General features: G+C 40.9%; 2 pseudogenes; both read left to right on the forward strand.

Moving 5' to 3' along the window:
- The first annotated feature begins 3700 nt into the window (after nucleotides 1–3700).
- LOC141575535 (G patch domain-containing protein 8 pseudogene) lies at nucleotides 3701–16989 on the forward strand (annotated as a pseudogene).
- LOC141575582 (U4 spliceosomal RNA) lies at nucleotides 16763–16895 on the forward strand (annotated as a pseudogene).
- Nucleotides 16990–17766: the final 777 nt, after the last annotated feature.

The following is a 17766-nucleotide window of genomic DNA, read 5'->3' on the forward strand; positions in this document are numbered from 1 at the left end:
CTATATTACACAGCTGACAGCAAGCCTCGTGTTCCCCGTTAAGCCTCCTCCCGCTCTTCACCAACCCCTCATGCTCCTCTGCAGACAAGCTTCTCGAAGCCGCCTGCACTTGAGCCTTCATTTGCTCGCCTCTTGGATGCTCTCCGCTCACCGCTGCATTTCTGGCCTGTCAGTGTACTGACGCTGCTTCTGTGACGGTCACAGTGACCTCCACGTTGCCAAATCATGTGGAAAGTCCTCTCCAGTATTCAGGACCCTTTCTTGTCCCTTCTCACACGCTCCTTCTCCTGGCTTCACTATGTCACCTTCTCCTGGCTTTTCTCCTGTCTTAGTGGTTACTCCTCCCCTCACTTCTCTATCCTCTGACCCATGCAGTTCAGTGGAGGCAACCTTGCCCCCAAAGGAGCAAAAAACACTTCTTGGAAGGTGGGGGGAAGTTATCTCAGATATTATAATGGTTTGTGGCCTTCAAAGGGTCACAGTACATGAAGAGACAAACAGTGTATCTGTGGTGTTAAAATTTCCTGGAGTGAGTGGTTGGGACACAAATGTCTACAAAGGCTCCTTGGGGGAACAATGGAAAAAAAAAAAAAAAGGTGAGAAACACTGCTTTACCCAAATCTTGGCATGCTGGGAAGCTTCAGGGGACAATCCTGGACCCACTTCTGTTCTCTCTCTATACTTTCTCTCTTCATGATCTCACCAATTTCCAAAGATTTAAATACTATTTTTATACGAATGACTCCTAAATTCTTATCTTGAATTTCAGTGTCCCCTGGAACTCATGGTCTCTCAACAACAAAATTTTCCAAGCATTTTGTTTTCTTAATTTGTCCTTTACCTTCTTGCCTAAATTAAATTTGTCCTTTGATGATACTCCCACCCTCTCTAGTGAAAGCTCTTTTCTCTCATACATTCTTACCAGTGAGCCTGGAGGTAGATCAGGTATCTATTGCTCCTCATTGTCATTCCTTCTCCCTCTTCTCCCTGAAATGCCGAGTTGCAATACCTGTGCCATCATCTAATACTACCCATTATCCACCCGCCTGACTATAGTCCTCCACCAACTTCTAACTGGTCTTGAGACGTTCTCACTGAATCTCCTCATTTCCAGCTCTCTTTCTGACACAAACCCTGCCATAAATTTCAGTAATTTCAATATTCATAGAGATAACCCATCTGATACCCTGGCCTTTGTTTCTTGACCTCTTCTCCAACAAAAATCTTCTATTTCACCTTATCTCAGATCTTATGGTCACATGGGTTTGTTATTACCAGGTTCCAAAAATTCTTCAGCTCTATCAGAGCCTACCATCCATTAACCCAATCACATCTTCCTTCCACGTATTTATAGCCTTATTGTCTCTTAATGCAACTTAAATTCTATGGCTCATGTTTATAATCACTCTCTACACATATCTTCAATTTTGTAGACTCTTCAACATGCTCACTTGGCAAAAACCCAGCTCTGGTTAAATCCCGCTATTCAGACCTGTCCTTGTGCAGCGGAATGTGACTGGAGAAGCCCTGCTGGCTGGTCTCACCAACCTCACAGGTGATGCTGAGGAATCGTCCTGCACCTCCCTCCTCACTCGTCTGTGTTACACCTTCCTTCCCATCCTCAACAGCTCCTCCTTCATCCTCACTCTCAGCTGATGGTCTGGTTTCCCATTTCACTGAGAGAAAAAAAACCAGTCAAAAGGCCTTCCAAAAAGCTACCACAACCACCATCTACCCACTTACCTGCATCTATTTTTAATACATCTTATCTTCCCTCCTGTTGCTAAGGATGAACTAGCTGTACTACCTAAGACTAATTCTTCTATTCGTCTCAAGTACTCTTGTCAATCCCTTACCTTTCTCTTTTTAAAAACAGCTTTATTGAAATACAATTCACTACCATATAATTAACCCATTTAAAGTATCAGTGTTTTTAAAGTATATTAACAGGATTGTGAAGTTAACATGATCTAATTTAAAAAATTTTTGTCTCCCCAACTAAAAGAAATTCTATACCTATTAGCAGTCAGTTTCTACTTCCCTCCTACCTCCCCCGGTTCTAAGCAACCACTGACCTACTCTCTGTCTGTATACATTTGCCCGTTCTGGACACTTCATATAAATGGAATCACATAATATGTGGTCTTCTGTGACTTGGCTTCTTTGACTTATCATGTCTTTAAAGCTTTTCCATACCTTAGCATGTATCAGTACATCCCTTTTTAAGGCTGAATAATGACTCAGTGTATGGCTACACCACGTTTGCTTACCCATTCATAAATTCATGGATAGCTGGGCTGTTTCTATGTTTTGCCTATTATGAATAATGTTGCTATGAATATTTCAGTACAGGTTTTTGTATGGACATGTATTTTTACTTCTCTTGGGTGAAACTGTAGGTTCCTATGGTAATTCTGTATTTATCTTTTTAAGGAACTGATAAATCATTTCCCACAGTGGCTGCACAGTGTTACATTCCTGCTGGCTATGTCCGAGGGCTTCTGATTTTCTCTTGTGCCCATTCCAGTCAGGTTTTCATCCCATGTACTTGTCAAGGTTACTGATTACTTCCCTACGGCTCGATCAATGGTCATTTTTTTAGTCTTCATCCTGCAAGACCTATTAGCAGCGCCTGATTCAGCTAAGCTCTCACTTTTCTTTGAAACTCTTCATTTAGATTCTGGGCAATCAGTCTCCTGTTTGTCTTCGACAGAGCTGAACACCCCTATTCTTCCTCTTCTTCAGCTTCTAATCACTGGCATGTCCCAGATTCAGTCCACTCATCTCCTCCCTCCTCTATCTACATTTATTCTATTCGTGATCTCACTCAGTCTAACTACCACTACAAAACTGGCGAGCACAGATACAGAACATGTCCATCAACACAGGAAGTCTTATTGTACAGTGATGATTTACACTTCTTTTCTGAACTCTACACCCCACTGCCTCCCTGGTATCTTCACTTGGATGTCAGTAAACATCTCAAAACCAAGCTCCTCAGGTTCCTCCCTAAACATGTTCCTTCCATTTTTTTTTCCTGTTTCAATTGATATTAACTCCAACTTTCTGGTTGTTCAAACCAAAAACTACAGAGTAACTAACCCTTGACTTCACTCACACTGCACATTCAACTGATCAGCAAATTCCGTCAGCCCTGTGTCCAGAATCTGAGCACAGTTTATAATCTCCACTTCTACCACCCTGTTTGAAGACACCACCATTTTTTGCCAGTGTAACAGCTTCCTGACTGATCTCCCTGCTTCTGTCTTTACCCCCTACCAACTTCTATTTTCAACATAACAGCCAGAGAATTCTAGTGAAACTCAAAGTCAGATCATGTCAATCCTCTGTCCAAAATCCTTGAATGGCTTCCCAGATCACTCACAGCAAAAGTCAAAGTTGCTACAATAGCCTAGCACCCTATATGATATTACACTATTACCTCGCTAATCTCATCTCCTAATACCTTCCCTTGGCATAGTCCTTGGCAGTCATACTGGCTGTTCCTCAAAAGCACCAAGCATATTTCAGCCTTCTCCATGAAATGTAATTCAGAAATCACAAAGTTTAAGAATCACCAAGAGGGGAGTAAGGGGGCAGGTGTCATGGGAGGGAAGGAGTGAACCGGAGAGCATCATCCTGAGAGGAGTGAAGGTGGCAAGAGGGCAGACTGCTTCTCCCACTTCAACAAGGACCAAGATTTTCAGGGTAATCACCTTGATCAGTATAAGAAAGACATTTGGAAATTGAACAAGCATCACTTGACAAGCCTATAGAACTGGAGAATATTGGACATCACTTACTCCAGACACATGGGTGGAAGCTGGGCCAGGCATTGGGGAAAATCTCTTCAGGGGAAAACTGATCCCATTCTGATTGTTGTCAAGTATGATGTCATGGGCATGGGTTTGCATGGAAATGGAGCTTGATTATGCTGAAGATGCTACGGTACGGCGCCGTGTCTTATAATTGGAAAAAGAAGACACAGAAGAACTGAGACATAAGTACAGGGATTATGTTGACAAAGAAAAGGCAATTGCCAAAGCATTGGAAGATCTCAGAGCCAGCTTTTACTGTGAACTCTGTGATAAGCAATATCAGAAACACCAGGAATTTGACAACCATATCAACTCCTATGGTCATGCACACAAGCAGAGATGGAAAGATCTTAAGCAGAGAGAGTTTGCTTGAAATGTATCTTCAAAATCCCGCAAGGATGAGGGGAAACAGGAGAAAGCCCTACAGTGGCTCCATGAGTTGGCAGAGCAAAGAAAACAAGCTGAATGTGCACCTGGAAGTGGCCCACTACTTGCGGCCTGGGATCTGAATTCTCCACAGATAAAGGAGGCCCTTTCACTGCAATACAAATCACTAATACCACTGGACTGGCACAGGCTCACTGGCTAGCCTCTCAAGGCATCAGCTTTGGCATTAAGAATAATCTGGGGACCCCACTGCAAAAACTGGGGCTGTCATTTTCCTTTGCCAAGAAGGGTCCTGTCAAACTTGAATCAATAGCATCAGTTTTCAGTGACCAGGCAGAGGAAGGGACCTCTGAAGAGGGAACAAAAGCTGATGAGAAGGCTGCTGACTAAGGACTTCAGAAGGTGGGAGACTCTGATGGTAGCAGTAATCTTGATGGTAAAAAAGAGGATGAACACCCTTAGGATGGAGGGTCCCTTGTCTCAACATTATCTAAGTTAAAAAGAATGAAGTAAGAAGAAGGAGCTGGGGCTGCAAAGCCAGAATACTACCACTACATCCCCCCAGCACAGTGTGAAGTAAAACCTAATCTTCCTTTCCTACTTTCATGACAGCCAGTGAACAAAGGGAAGGTGATAATAGTACACACCCAAAGAATGCCCCAGAGAGTAAAACAAGTAGTTCTCCCAAGCCTAAGGGCTGCATCAAGCTGGCAGCAAGCCAAGGATTAGAAAAGACCGACGGAAACCAGTGTGGCTGAGCCCTCAGAGTGTAGGAGCAAAGCTGAGACAAAGACGACCTCAGGAGCGGATGCAAGTGAACAAAGCTTAGATAGTCAGTCAGAAGGATTCAGAGAGTCTAAACCTTCTAAAGAACCCCCTCAGGGCCCTCCACCAGGGAAAGAAAGCCAGGAGGGGCCTAAACATCCTACTGGTCCCTTCTTTCCAGTTTTGAGCAAAGATGAAAGCACTGCCCTCCACTGGCCATCAGAACTATTAATTTTCACGAAGGCAGAACCCTCCATTTCATACAGTTGTAACTCTTTGTACTTTGACTTTAAGCTTTCAAAGAACAACGATGCCAGAGCTAAAGGGACAGAAAAGCCAAAGGACATAGGAGGCTCCTCAAAGGACCGTCTCCAAGGCTGTGATCCTGGTGAGCCAAATAAAAGCAAGGAAGAGGGGGATAATGTAGAGCATTCTTCAGGAGGCGGATTGGATGCCCTTGCTTCAGGTCTGCCTGTAGCAGCCTGAATAAGCAAGAATCCAGAGGCAGCCATGGGTCAGAGACAGAAGACACATGGAGAAGCCTTCCTAGCAAGAAAGAATGATCTGGTAAGTCCCACAGACACAAAACGAAAAAGCAACACAAAAAATCCAGCAAACACAAATGGAAACACAAAGCTGACCCAGAAGAGAAAAGCTCTAAGGCAGAGTCTGGGGAACAGTCTAAGAAGCGCAAGAAATGAAAACAAAAGAAAAATAAGTCATCAGCCCCAGCAGCTTCTGAGCTGGGGCCCAAACCAGAACCGCTGGGAGTGGTAGCCCTGCACCAGCACGAAGACGCGCGAGCTCAGGACGGTTCCCAGCGGAGACCCCTTCCAGCTGAAGAAGGAAATAGCGGCAAGAAGGATGAAGGTGGGGCCGGTGGCACCTCCCAAGATCACGGTGAGAGGAAACACAAAGATGAACCTCCAGCTTCATCCTGCCAGCGAGGAGCTAGCACCAAACGGAGCAGCCGCTCCAGCCAACGGAGTCGACCCAGCAGAGGAGATGAGGATAGTGATGGTGCTTCGTCACGCCGGCTGCACCGGAAGTCCCCACCCCAGTACAGTGAGGAGGAGGGAGGAGGGGGAAGGAGGCGGTGGAGGAGCCGGGCAGCGAGCACTCCCGCAGCCGCTCACGGCCTGGCCGACGCCACTCCTCACGCCGCTCCTCCCGGTCTTCTTACTCAAGTAGCTCAGACGCGTCTTCAGACCAGAGCTGCCAGAGTAGGCCGCGCAGTTCCTCTGGTGACAGCTACAGTGGCTATAGTGACCGATCACGAAGGCACTCCAATAGCTCCCATGACTCGGATGACTCAGACTACGCCAATTCCAAGCACCGGTCCAAAGCGCACAAATACTCATCTTCCGGTGATGACCACAGCCCCAGCTGCGGCCAGTCCCGGCGCCTGGCTCAGAGTCACACGAGGAGGCGACCAAGGTCCCAGGGCCGCGGCACCGCAGCCCACAGCCGGCAGCGGAGCCGGAGCTGCAGCAGGGGCCGCGGCCGCACACCTGGAGCCCCTCCCAGAGGCCAGGCTCCAGGAAGGGATCATGGGGTCACGAGAGCCCCGAGGAGAGGCGGTCTGGTTGTCGAGACTTCATTCGCTCTAAAATCTACCGCTCCCGGTCGCCCCACTGTTTCCTATCGGGGTGGGGAGAAGGCCCCGGGGAGAAGAAGAAGATGGCAGAGGGGAAGGCCCACCTTCCCAGAACAGCAACATCGGTGCAGGAAGAGGGTCAGAAAGTGACTGCAGCCCTGAAGACAAGAACTGTCACTGCCAAACTACTGGAGAAGATTCAGTCGAGGAAAGTGGAGAGGAAACCCAGTGTGAGTGAGGAGATGCTGGCCACCCCTAGTAAAGCTGGCTCAAGCTCAAGGACCCTCCACAAGGTCAGTTTGGGCCCAAGCTCCCACCTTCTCTTGGCAGTAAGTCTGTTCTTCCACCGATAGGAAAGCTCCCAGCTTCCCGAAAGCCTAGCACCAAGAAATGTGAAGAGTCTGGCTGAGAAAGGGGGGAGAGCAAGAACAGCCAGAGACAGGAGAAGGGCCTCCAGGGAGCAGAGATGCCCCATCTGGACATCAGCTCCCCTCAGAGGAAACAGCCGGCCCCTTATCAGACCTGCCCCCAGAAGAGCCAGAGTCTGAAGAAGCCACTGCTAATCACCCTGTGGCTCCGCTAGGCTCCCCAGTGCACTCTGCTATCCTGGGGACCCAACCATCACCCATAACTGCTCCCTGACGCCAGTGCTGGGGACACCCTCAAGTCCTGGGAGAGTGGCAGCCAACCAGGCCCTGTGGAATCCAGCTTGCTGCCTACAGCGTCAGACCTGGCGCACTTCCCCAGTTATGCACCTCCGGGGTCGGGGGGAAGCCTAGGACTGACTCAGCTGATGGGCCGAGGTTCTTCCCTAGCAGCCCCCCCAAGGGCTGGAGAAGCACAGCAAGCTCTAGCAGGCCACACAGCACACACCCAGAGCAGCTGCTGGCCCAGCGAGCAAAGGCCTGCCCAGCCTCTGCTGCCTCGGCCCAGCCGCTCCAGCCCGGCAGCCCGTCCACACTCAGCAGCCAGCCACAGCCTCTGCCACCTCTGGCACAGCCGCTCAGCCTGTGTCTTACAGCATCACGCCGCCATCGGCATCCACCCCTACCCTCACCCCAGCACTTGCCCCAGTACATCATACTCCCCAGCCTCACCTGATCCTCATTTCCTTGTCCCACCTTACTCACGCAATCATCCCTGGCCACCCTGCCACCTTTCTCACTAGCCATCCCATCCACATCATTCCCGCCTTAGCGGTCCATCCTGGGCCTTTCACCTTCCGCCCCATCCCACATGCTGCCCTCTACCCGGCCCTGCTTGCCTCGCGGCCTGCCACAGCAGCTGCCACCACCCCCGCCTTCACCCACTGCTTCACCCCATCTTCTCAGGTCAGGACCTGCAACACCACCCCAGCCAGGGCACATGAACTGAGGGATAGAAATCCAGGTAGGGCCAGGGAAGGTGGCCCATAACTCTTCCTTTGGGAGTGTTGAGCCATTAATACCAGCAAGTAAAAGCTGGGATGGGCTGTCTGACAGCCAAAGAATTGAATTATGACTTGCAGGGGTGGTTTTAGATTTGAGGTTTGCTTTGGGTTTACTCTAAAGGGTTTGCTCTAAAATCTACTGCTATCCCCAAAAGGGATTTTGTTCCCTTTCCCTTTTCTGTTTGCCCCTCCCTCACCTGTGTTCCTAAGCTACAGCACACCAGGAAGTGCTACCCGCCCCTCTGCAGCAACACCGCCCAACTGTCAAGTTGAAATATTCCCCTCCTCCATCTACTTTTTATACTCTGCACTTCTAGCTATAAATTTTAAAACATTTTTCTCCTTTCTGGCTGGTGGGTTGTCTGTCTTGTCCTGTCTTCTCAGTGTCTTTGACCTTGGTGACCTTATTTATCCAGGGTGAGGTGGAAAGGGGGTCTGACCTGGAATTAGATGCCACTCAGGCTGTCATTTGATCCACTTCCCACACAAAGAGTCACACATTTGGCACTGTTGTCCTCGTGTCTGTCACCCCAGAAGAGACACCTGCATATCCCAGAAAAGAAGATCGTGTCATGAATAGAAGCTCTGCAGGACAGAGTCACCCACGTGCTTCCCCAGAGAGGAGCTTGTGTGTCCAGCGGTTGTATTTTCTTCTGTCACATTGTTGCCTTCTTAATTTATAGGATTTTTTAATGTAAACAATCACACTGAACTCTATAAACATAAATGCTGCTTTTTGTAGTTCATATAAAAAAGGTTCCATATTTGTAGTATACTGCAATCATATTTTTTACATCCAGCTCTTTAAGTGATCCTTGTTCTGGTGGCTTTATGTAAATATGTTTGCCCTAGTTAAATTAAGAAACTTTAAAGGTTATAAACTGAAAACAAAAAAATAAAGTATTTGTTTTCTGCTAGATGCAAAAAAGAAAGAAGAAAGAAAAAGAAAGAAAGAAAGAAAGAAAGAAAGAAAGAAAGAAAGAAAGAAAGAAAGAAAGAAGAAAGAAAGAAAGAAAGAAAGAAAGAAAGAAAGAAAGAAAGAGAGAAAGAAAGAAAGAAAGAAAGAGAGAAAGAAAGAAAGAAAGAAAGAGAAAGGAAAGGAAAGGAAAGGAAAGGAAAAAAGAAAAGAAAAGAAAAAAGAAAAAAGGAAAGAAGGAAGGAAGGTAGGAAAGTAGGAAGGAAGGAAGGAAGGGAGAAAGAAAAAAGAATCACCACCAAACTAGACTAAAAAGGGTATAAACAGAAATTCTATTTCCAGATATCTAGGTATTCAAAGTAGTCAACAGTTAACTATGAGTTTCCCTGGCTGGTGAATGGGATTAAATGATATTACTTACATAAAGAAAAAGGTCTTCGAAAAGATGCAATCTTAATTACTTCACTAGACCTACATCTCACAAAAAATCAGTTAGCTAGTTGTCTGGAATGGCACAGACAAACTAATCAACTAAAGAGATTTTTTTAAATAAAAATTTAATTACTAAAAAAGCTGTAAATATGGATTAAGATTTCCTATTTGGTAACAGTATAAACATAAAAATTTTTATTTGCTAAATCATAAAATATTTCAGTGTGATATATAACTACCTGCTCCATAAACAAGTTCTACTCAATGCAGCTGGTCTGCAAACTGTGCATTACTGGTCTGTTTTGAAATAAGAAGCTTTTGTAAGAATGCAATTTAATATACTGTTTCCTTCATCAAGAAAATTTTGCTCTGAAAAAATTTCAGATGGACTAAACAGTGTGCTTACTAATTTAAATGCTCTACATTCTAATACAAGCCTCTGTCTCACTGCAGACTAGTAACTAGCATTTTATAGACAGGCAGAGATCAGTGAATTATATTCAGGGTAGCACTGTTCTAAAGTGCTTCCTGGGTTTTAATTCAAGTCTACTGAATATTTTTAAACACTTTCTGCATGAAGTGTTAGAGCTTCTGTGCCATTTTCCATTCTGCAATTTATTGGAATTAATACGTATCTTGTTACTTTCCAGATGTCACCAGCCTCCATATTTACATTACAAAATTTTAATGCTGGTCAGAAAGAAGGCTTGAACATCCAAGACAGTAATATACTGATAAATTTTTTAAAGTAAGAGATTAAAAATTATAATTTAAAAATAGCTCATATAATAGCACTTCAAAAGGTGAAATTTGATAATATACTTGTAAGTTTTGAAAACTTTGTTTTATATTAAAAGATCTAAAAATCATTCACTTTTTAACACTAACCTAAATATTCCATCAGTTGCTCAGCAGTTATGATTTCCATCATCGGTGGAAATTTCACCTGAAAAACAAAATATTTTTTATGTAAAATCAAATGTTTTGGTGATTAAAGTGTTTCTTTAGTCAGAAACACAAGTTTGTACATGTGCTATGTGTATCTACTATATGTATACAACATTCACATTTTTAAGATCTTTATAACCAGTCTTTAACACAACAAAGTCAATCCTATCACCGTAAAACTTAGGGTGATAAAAGGTGAAAGGTGTGCCTTTCACCACCCACCCTGGTCGCCATTAGGTGCCTGCAACAGCATCCTGCATGGTAGAAAATGCAATTAAAGGGCAGGAAGAGACACCAACAATTTGACAGGTCACTCATGGGAGCAGTTCTACTGAACACAGCCTTGAACATAGCTCAGTATTTCATCATTTCAGTCTACCATGGCCATTTTTATTGTTGAATAGCTAAAATGAATACAGTACAAAGGATTACTCATAAACTGAAGGATTCATACTATATGAGTCCAAATGTAAAATTTAAAAAGAGGCAAAATTAAACTACACTGTTTAGAGCTGTACACATATAAAGAAAAGGAAAGGGCTACTATAAAAATCACAACTGTAGTTAGCCCTAGGAGTTAGGGAAGGAGTTATGGTTGGACCGGGGCATACAAGAGGTCTCTGAGACGGTGGCCATGCTCCATATCCTGACTTGCCTGCTAGTTCCACTGTTTGCTTTATGACAACTTGTTAAACTGGACATCTCTGTCTCATGCACATTTCTGTATGCGCTGTATGTCACAATAGAAAGGTTAAAAGTAAATACATACATTATAGTCACATTTAAGTTTCAAAAGTTAATTCAGCTACAACACATTAGTTTAAACGAATTTTTCAAATTAATTGTCAGATGAGTTATCTCGGTATTACAGCCAATGACTGTAAATATTTTAGCTGACTTACTGAAACACATACTCCTTGCTATATTCATAGAATAGAAGAAAATAGATACTGTAGGGTCGAAACTCAAAGTAATTAACATATCAATGACCAGAGAATAGCAGTATAATTAAAAACTCTTCAGGAATGATTTTCTGTTCAACCAAGGACATATTTTAAATGATCAATTTCTCTAACAAGTCCCCCACGCATCAAAGAAGGTGCTCTGGGCATTGATGCTATGGTTCATAAGGTAACAGTATGTCACAATTTTTTGTTTGTTTTAATCAATGAATAAAGTAAGTCCTAAAAAAGATCCCTGTAAAACAGAATAGTATGAGACCCTCTGAGAGCATACGTGCCAGTCAGGACTTGTGAGTTAATCATCCAGTAGATTATCATTCAGTGAAAACCAAGCAATGCCATGGAAGTTTTAATCTTGATTCCCAATTATTTTTATTTTCTGGGACTTTTTAAAAATAGCAATACTTTTTTTTTTTTTGAGTAGTTTTAGGTTTACAGAAAAATTGAACAGAAAGTACAGAGTTCCCATATATAGTATATTTTAAAACTGAAACTCATAGGCAAATTATAGTCTCTTGCTTGCTTTTCTAAATAAACTTCCATTGAGTGTCACTCTCATTTGTTTATGTACTGTCTTTCGCTGCTTTTGCACTATAATAGCACAGCTGGGTATTTGCAACAGAGAGCGTATGGCCCACAATACCTAAAATATTTACTGTCTGATTCTTTACAGGAGAAGTCTGTTGATCCCTGAATTAGGTGATTTTAACTGCTATTTAATAATATTTTATCAAGGTGTTTGAGTACAACTTTGAAGGTCAAATATTTAAACCAGTAATTTATATACACTGAATATTTATGTTCTGAACAACTGTCAAACCAATTGGAAAGTCCCATTTACACCTAACAGTGTTTTGTAAATAAAATGAGACCTATACATTCTTTTACTCTAGGCAGATTCACTGCAGAAGTATATTCACCTGAAAACCCCCAAAACAAACAGCTTATTCTTTTCTGGTCAATGCAGTAGTCCTACTATAAAGTTGTCAAAATAAGGAACCAAGGCAGTAACAAGTACATGTATTCGGGAAATACATTCTCAATTCTAGATTTCTGCAAAGAGATGATTTCAGGGCTTACTCTTGAAATTTCCAAATAACAACTGCCTACCATGTCTTGCTTCAAACATCTGAAATAGGAAATGATATTTATACAGATTTTTAGAAGTGGAACAACAAAAATGCAAATATTTTAACTGACTTATTCACAAGCAAACTCAGTTATATATTCATTTCTTGAATCTTAGCCAATAAAATATTTTGGTTGTTCATTAAAACTAGGGACAGAAGACTATAATAGTGAAGAAATGCCTGTTTCCCACTAACACTGAATCTTTGCAACAGAGACCAAATGACCCAAGAACAAAAATAAAAACAATAAAAGCTTCTGTTTAAAGTATTAATAATTTGACACAACATTGTAAAATGACTGTAACTCAATAAAAAAAGTTAAAAATAAAGTATTAATAATATCCTAAACAGGAATGTAAAACATTCCGAAAGTGATATGCCAAGATTTTGATACCTGTGATTTTGATATTCTGAGCAGGGAGAGAAATGCAGAAGACTCAGTAGTAACTAGGAAATAAAAGCAGCTTATACAACTGATGGTAAGTATAAAAATGACCAGCCAAAGAGCATTGTTAATGTTTAATTAGAATGTCAATTAATAAGTACGCAAGAAATACAAAGTTTGAATTTTAACACCTCCTTAAAGCTGGGAAGATATACTTGAGGAGATTAAAAAAAATTAGTATTTACAGAGCAGAAACAAAATAAAGACTAGAAAAATAGAAAAAAATCAATGAAACTAAGAGCTGGTTCTTTGAGAAGATAAACAAAACTGATAAACCTTTAGCCAGACTTATCAAAAAAAGAAAGAGAGAGAGAGAAAGAAAGAGGGAGCCCAAATCAATAAAACAAGAAATGAAAAGGAAATTACAACAAACACCACAGAAATACAAAGGATCACAAGAAACTACTGCCGACAACTATATACCAATAACATGGACAACCTAGAAGAAATGAAAACATTTCTAGAAATGTGCAGTCTCCCAAAACTGAACCAGGAGAAAAATATGGACAGATCAATTATAACTAATGAAACTGAATTAGTTAAAAAAAAAACTAAAAAGCAAAAAACTCCTAACAAACAAAAGTCCAGGACCAAAAGGCTTTCACAAGTGAATTCTACCAAATATTTGGAGAGGTTAACACCTATCCTTTTCAAACCATTTCAAAACCTGCACAGGAAGGAACACTTCTGAACACATTCTAAGAAGCCAGCATCACCCTGACACAAAACCCAATGAAAATATCAGAAAAAAAAAAAACCCAGGTCAATATCACTGATGAAGACAGATGCAAAAATCCTCAACAAAATGTTAAATACAGTAAAAGGATCAGACACCATGATCATGTGGGGTTTATCCAGGGATGCAAGGATGGTTGAATATCTGCAAATCAGTCAATGTGATACACCATATTAACAACCTGATGAAAAAAACACATAGTCATCTCAATAGATGCAGAAAAAGGTTTTGACAAAATTCAACATCCTTTTTATGATAAAAACTCTCAACAAAGTGGGTACAGAGGGAACACACCTCAACATAATAAAGACCATTTATGACAAGCCCACAGCTAGCATCATACTCAATCGTGAAAAGCTAATAGCATTTCCTCTTAGATCAGGAACAAGACAAGGATGCCCAATCTCACTACTTTTATTTAACATACTATTTAAGTCCTAGCCACAGCAACCAGACAAGGAAAAGAATAAAAGGAATCCAAATTGGAAAGAAAGAAGTAAAACTGTCACTGTTCACAGATGACATAATATATACATAGAAAATCCTAAAAATACAAACAGAAAACTACCAGAACTCATCAATGAATTCAGAAAAGTTGCAGGATACAAAATCAACATATAGAAATCTGTTGTATTTCTATACACTAACAACAAACTATTAGAAAGAGAAATTAAGAAAACAATCTCCTTTAGAGTTGCATCAAAAAGAATACCCAGGAATAAATCTAACTAAGGCGGTAAAAGACCTGTACACAGAAAAGTGTAAGACGCATATGAAAGAACCTGAAGACAACAGAAATAGTTGGAAAGATGTACCACACTCACGGATTGGAAGAATTAGTATTGTTATATTCCCACACCACTCAAGGTAATCTACAGATCCAGTGCAATCTCTTTCAAAATACCAATAGCATTTTTCACAGAAGTAGAACAAAAATTACAAAATTTGCATGGAAACAGAAAAGATCTTTGTAGCCAAAAGTTGAGAAAGAAGAAAAATCTGGAGGTATCATGCTCCCTGATTTCAAATCACACTACAAAGCTACAGCATAGTGCTGGCCACAAACAGACACACAGATCAAAGGGACAGAGCAGAAAGCCCAGAAGTGAACCCACATTTACATGGGCAATTAGTCTACAACAAAGGAGGCAAGAATATACACTGGGCAATGGTCGGCCTCTTCAATAAATGGTGCTGGGAAAACAGGACAGCTACGTGCAAAAAAAAAAAAAAAAAAAAATCAAACTGGACTATTTTCTCATGCCATGCAGAAAAATAAATTTAAAATGATTTAAAGACTTAAATGTAAGACTTGAAATCATAAAACTTCTAGATGAAAACATAGGCAGTATCTCTTTGACATTAGTCTAATTAATATTTTTCTAGATTATGTTTCCCCTGGCAAGGGAAACAAAAGCAAAAATAAACAATTGAGATTATATCAAACTGAAAAGCTTTTGCCCAGCAAAGGAAACTATCAACAAAATTAAAAGGACACCTACTAAATGGGAGGAGACATTTGCAAATGCTATATCCAATTAAAGATTAATATCCAAAACATACAAAGAACTCACACAATTTAACATCAAAACAAACAAACAAAAAAAAACCCAATTAAAAATGGGCAGAGGATATGAATAGATATTTTTCCCAAGGAAACATACAGATGGCCAATATCACATGAAAAGACTTCCAATATCACTAATCATCAGGGAAATGCAAATCAAAACCACAATGAGCTATTTACCTCACAACTGTCAGAATGGCTGTTGTCAAAGAGACAACAAATAACAAGTGTTGGCAAGCATGTGGAGGAAAGGGAACCCTCGAGCAGTGGTGGGAATGTATATTGGTGCAGTCACTAAGAAAAACATGGAGGTTCTTCAAAAATTAAAAAAAGAACTATCATAGGATCCAGTAATTCTATTCCTGGGTATTTATCTGAAGAAAACAGAAATACTAATTCAAAAAGATACATGCACCCCAACATTCATGGCAGCATTATTTATAATAGCCAAGATATGGGAGCAACCTAAGTGGCCATCAATAGATGAATGGATAAAGAAGATGTGGCACATATGTGCAATGAAATACTACTCAGCTATAAAAAAGAATGAAATCTTGCCATTTGAGACAACATGGACGGACCTGAAAGGTATTAGGTTAGGTGAAATACATCAGAGAGAAAAAGACAAATACTATTTGATTTTACTTTCATGTGGAATCTAACAAACAAATGAATGAACATAACAAGACAGTAACAGAGTCATAGATACAAAGAACAAACAGAAGGTTACCAAAAGGGAGGGGGATAAAGGGAGGAGAGAAATAAGTGAGGGAGATTAAGAGGTACAAACTTGCAGTTGCAAAATAAATGAGTCATGGGTATGAAATGTACAGTGTGGCGAATATGGTCAGTAATTAGCTGATACCTTTGTTTGGTGATAGATTGAAACCAGACTTACCATGGTGATCATTTTGAAATATATAGAAATATTGAATCACTATGTTTTGCAACAGGAACTCACAAAGTGTTGTAGGTCAATTATACTTCAAAGACAAACTCATAGAAAAAAAGATCAGATTTATGGTTACCAGAGGTGGAGAGTGGGAAGAGGGGAAATTGGATAAAGGCATTCAAAAGGTATAAATGTCCAGTTATAGGTACTAGGGATGTAATGTACAACATGATAAGTATAATTAACACTGCTGTATGTTATATAATAAAAGTTGTTAAGAGAGTAAATCCTAAGAGTTCTCACAAGGAAAAAAAAATTTTCTATTTCTTTAATTTTATATCTATATGAGATAATACATGTTCACTAAACTTGCTGTGGTGATCACTTCATGATATATTGAAGTCAAATCATTATGCTGTACAACTTAACCTTATATAGTGTAAATTATAGCTCAATAAAACTGGAAGAAAAAAATGAGTATTTGCCAGTCTGTGCTCTTTAGGAAAGTCAGAACAAAAATTAAATATATTGAACTTCTACTAAATGCCATTCAATTTGCAAATTACCTTAATCCACAACAATGCTACAAAGAAGTTATCTTCATTTAAAGGATGAAGGCATTAAATATTAATTTGTCCAAAGTAGTAGAGCTATGATGTGCCTTGGAGGCTGACTCCAAAGCCAATCACCCCTTCTATTATACCACCATTTACAGACTTTTAAAAACAGCAACACTTAAGCTTTGCACAGTGGCAGTATCATAGCCAGTGAGGTTTATCCAAGGCATGATTATTGCTAATTGAAAAACAGCAACACTTTCTTTCAATGAAATCTTACATAAAACATAATCTGAAATATATTTTAAATGAAGAACTGACAGAACTCTGTGACCAATGAAAAGTGGAGTATCATGGAGAAAGAATAATTGAAGTTGACTCTAACACTCAGAACACTCTAAAACTTAAGATCCATACAATTAATAAAAAATAAGAAATTGGGTAAGGGAAGATAAGTTTATGGAAGAAAGTGATGTCTGCTTCATAAATGTGAAATTTAGCATCACACTCAAACAAAGTTGAGTTGGAACTCAGGAGACATTTTAAATTTGTCCATGAATTATCTCATTTCTGTGCTGTAGTCTATTTTTGCATTATTTATGGTAAAATGGACCACTATATAATATAATTTCTTCTCAGTTGAAGTTTCACTAATTTTGAATATGCTAGCAAAAATAAAATAAAATGCACATGGTTGAGAGCACGATCCAAAGCCCCCTTTCTTCCTCCCAGAGCTTGCTGGTCTCTCCTACCCAAGGCTGGGGCAGGGCTGGTCCACTGAGAGCTGCACAGTTTGAAGGCACTGGAGCAGCAGGTGTCAGGAGCAGAGACTTCCTGCACCCACCACCCTTGTGTGGGCTGAAGTTTATCCTGGGAGCCTGGAACTCTTTGCAGAGGGGGGCCAGTTTGTGTGCCAATCATTTGCGTTTTAGATTGTGCAGATGGATGGCCAGAAGTATGTCGAGGTGAAGAATGGGGCAAACATTCAGCTATGACTTAGCTTATGAGCTGTTTGCCTTCATCAGAAAGATTATAAAATAAATCATTCCTACCATCTACCCATGAAAAAATGATGATACAGAAGGACTGCTTCCTCAAAATGGTTTGTTTTCTCCCTTGAGATGAGCTTGACTGGTGATACCATCATGTGACACACGTCCTGTCTTGTCTTTTATCTCTTCTTTT

Source organism: Camelus bactrianus, chromosome 29 (assembly GCF_048773025.1).
Source record: "Camelus bactrianus isolate YW-2024 breed Bactrian camel chromosome 29, ASM4877302v1, whole genome shotgun sequence".
In the NCBI taxonomy this organism is placed as follows: domain Eukaryota; kingdom Metazoa; phylum Chordata; class Mammalia; order Artiodactyla; family Camelidae; genus Camelus; species Camelus bactrianus.